Source organism: Larus michahellis, chromosome 3 (assembly GCF_964199755.1).
Source record: "Larus michahellis chromosome 3, bLarMic1.1, whole genome shotgun sequence".
In the NCBI taxonomy this organism is placed as follows: domain Eukaryota; kingdom Metazoa; phylum Chordata; class Aves; order Charadriiformes; family Laridae; genus Larus; species Larus michahellis.
This window is the reverse complement of record NC_133898.1, coordinates 95,193,167-95,197,014: the sequence shown is the minus strand read 5'-3', so window position 1 is coordinate 95,197,014 and position 3,848 is coordinate 95,193,167.

Genomic DNA, 3,848 nt, shown 5'->3' with positions numbered 1-3,848 from the left:
TCTCTAGCTTTTGGTCCAAGTTATTTCTTGTATTTCTCTAGTTTTCTCTCATAAACACACTCCAAAAGATACCTGCACAAAGGTGGTTTTCTCATAAAACAAATTAAGATGATACCACTGCAAGAATGACAGCTCTCAACCTAAAGATGAGGACAGACAACATCTATCTTTGAATCTCTTCAAGAATCAAAGATTTCTTCTCATTTAGCAGACTAAAACCTACCTGATATTGATTGGACAGGTAGCGGTGATGCCATACGAGCTCTTACCAATTCCCACATGTTGAATCAAAGCGCAAATAGCTTTTTCCTCTCAAAGCTGTACCGCCTGTATGGTGCTCTGGCAGAAACTACTGGCACTGTTTTAATATTATCAGACCAGCGTGCACTAATCAGGCCCTGGACAACTGGCACCACGATGATCAAAAGAGCCACAATCTTGCCCATCAATAAGCATCTTTGTAATTAAGTCAAATGCGATGTCACTGACGGATCAGGCAATCAGCAGAAAAGTGTGTGCGCATTCATTAGGCTACCTAGAAGTCTCAAGCATAAAAAGACACCGAAAGGCACTAGTCCATAGAAAGAAAGTACTGCCTTCAAAACTGTCTTTGAGTACACACTTCATTTGCGCCTAAGACTACAGCGTGCCTTCACCCACTCTCCTCGGGTAACTCCAGTGCTTCCAGCTGAGCAAGCAAACAGGTAGTAAAACCCTTCCCCAAGCCCCAGTTTCCTGGATGTTAGGCAGCAAGTGACACAATAAAGAAAACCAAGCATGAAAAACAAAGGATCCAGTCCGTTCTCTCCAATCATCTGATGAATCTAACTTGATCACGTGTGCTTATTTTTAATTACTGGCGGGGAATAAGTATTATCGAAAAGGCACCTGAACAGAATGCCTACCACTAGCGTATGTTAGTCATCTAAGAGACAAATTCCGCTCTGAACACTTTGTGTATTTTCTGATTTCAGAGAGGGTGTAAGCAATGAATTGAAGCAACTTTCACGAATTATGCAAGAGATAATTGACCACACCATATTTTGCTATGGTGGCAGACTTCATCCTCTGCTGCCTGACATCCAGAGTAGCTATTTGCACTTCGGTGCTAGGAGTGCAACATGGGTGCAACTTGGTATTATAAGGTTGATTACAGAGATCATACCGTGTGGACTAGCTATGAGGGAAATTATCATACACAGCAACACGTAATTGTGAATTACACCTACTGCCAAGAGCGCTCCAGATTCTCCGGGATGAGAGACATCACATTAACACAATGTGTTGTCCAGCAAAAGCTACACCACGTGGCTAATTGTATTCCTAATTTTCAGTATTTCCAAGACCAAACAATCTGGAGCCTTGAGTACAGCATGCGGATTCTCTTACCAACACCGTCTCAAGATAGAAGACTTATTGATAAGGTTTCTTAGCGAGAACCATTATACTCAGGCTTTACGTCCATTTTTCACTTTGCTGATCCTTCCCTCCCTCTTCTGTATATCCAAGGCAAAAGCCACACTGGGAGAGAAGCAAAGGCCAACTCCATCTGACACTTCCAGTTTCTCCCAGTCTTCAGATGACATTTACACCAAATGTGATGCCAATACATGCGCTGCACAGCCAAAATATATTCCAGGAGACTTGTTTTTTGTTTACACGGACAAGCTATTTTCAGTCAGTTCCCTAAGGGTGACTTCAAAGCCACTAGACTACCATTTTGGGGCAATATCCAAAACTAGAAAGTCCCCTAAATCTTAAAATGGGAGGATGTGCCAAAAAAAAGTGTTTCTCTCAAACTTCTGGGCTACATAACAGATTACATCAACACAACCTGCGCAAGACTGTAAAATTAGCAAGCATCTCAAAGCAAGATGGGACACAGAAGAACATTCCATGGTATGCATAAAAACAAACTCAAACAGCATGAAAAAAAAGTAATTTTTATTTTTATTGTTTACAAAAGCATGAACACCTTACGCAGAAGCAGCATCCTGAACCATACATTTCCCTCATCCTTCTGGAATATTGGCAAAAAGCAAGTATTTCCTCTGTTCTTTAGGGTTAAACATGCTCTGCTGAGGTAAATGGGAAACACCCCACCGATTTCCATGGAGCTCCAACTGCTTGCTTACATTATCAAAAGGGCCGACTCATCAGACCACAACACAGTGAGATGTCCTATGGGTGACTTGCTCTAGGTGACAAATTGGCTTAGTCTGTGCTTCTAACCAAGATGAATACACTATCCAGATACTTCATAAGCTCCCCATTCTCTTCAAGTTTTAACTGAAACAGATCTAATTTTAAATACCTGTTTAAACATTATGAGTCTCAGCCCACACTAACTTCATGCAAGGTTTAACTTTATGCACCATGAACAATTTTACTCAAGCTTTTATGAGATTGCAAATGTGCTCATAAATTATGTTAGGAGTGAGACCTTTCGGCACAATAGCTATTTACTCCTTTCTTACCTGCCCCCCCAGCACATGGAGGTCAAGCGCTTATTCTGAAGAAACGTGCCCTAAGGTTAACCTGAAAAAAAATGTGCAGCATTTTTATTTTGCCTTCATCTTTTTCTCTTGATCTGGAGCTGGAAGTAGTTAATGGTCATATAATCAAATAGGCCATGCTTTTGAACTTACAGAGAAACATTTATTTATTTAAAAAGTGTTTTGTTAAACAGAGGATTTGATTGCAAGGACTTCAAAGACTTACCTGGAGCAAATTACTCCTACTGTTTCCCAAAATGATCACTACTATAAAACAGCATAATTCCTCAGCTCCTCTGAGTTGAGATGCCTCAAAATATTTATTACACTGGGAGAAATGGCTGTGGCTTGTCTGCCATCCTATGTCTAAAACAACTGACAAATACTATTTATGTCCGTAAGACTGATATTGGATCTATGGATCAATGAAAACTGCTTCATTTTACTGCTCGAGCTGTAGGAACTATTCTATTAGCTCCTGACAGCTTCACATTAGAGAAATATAATTTACTTCACATACTGAAAGAACCTGCTAAGAACCCATATATATACACACACACACACTATGTATGTGTACACATACGTATACACACACGTATAGATTTTACACTGACAAAGTGCTAAAAGAATCCAACAACTGTCACTGCTAGATATGAAGCTAAATTAAATGGTATCACTTATATGGCATCAAATAATTATGAGACTCTGGTCCAAGAGCTTCAGAACTGTTAGCAAGAGAGTATCTTTCATTGGCAAAAGAGAAAAGTTCCAAATGGTTTAATTTAATTTTTAACTAAATTGGAAGCATTTAGAAATAAAATAAAATAAAATAATCAACTTGCAAAGTAGACTTTATAATTTAAATTTCAGTTCTGTGTATAGGAAACACACACATTTATACATATATTCTATTACTTTCATGGCAAAATTCTGAGGTGCCTTGGACTCAATGATGACTTTAATGAATCTGGCACTATCTCACATGTGCATCATTGCCTCGAATTTTGAAAAAGAAAAGGCTGTACCAGCTCAGCCCTGTATTCTGTGAGTCTGGCTGCATAGTCAGAAACAGAAGTACTGCACTCAAGACCATGCCTACAAAAATGCACATTTAATAAGGCCATTATATTCAAGATCATAATGGGACTCAAGTCACATGAACAATCAAATATATCATAAATAGACCTAGGAAAGGTCTTGCAGAAGATGCAATATCTAGGAAAGATATTGCATAAGATGAAGTCAAAACAGCAGTGTTCCAGCAATTTAATACCTGATTTATTTTTTTTTTCCCATGAAATCTCTCAAACTGGTCCTACCCCCAGGGCCAGACAACATGATTTGTATGTATGC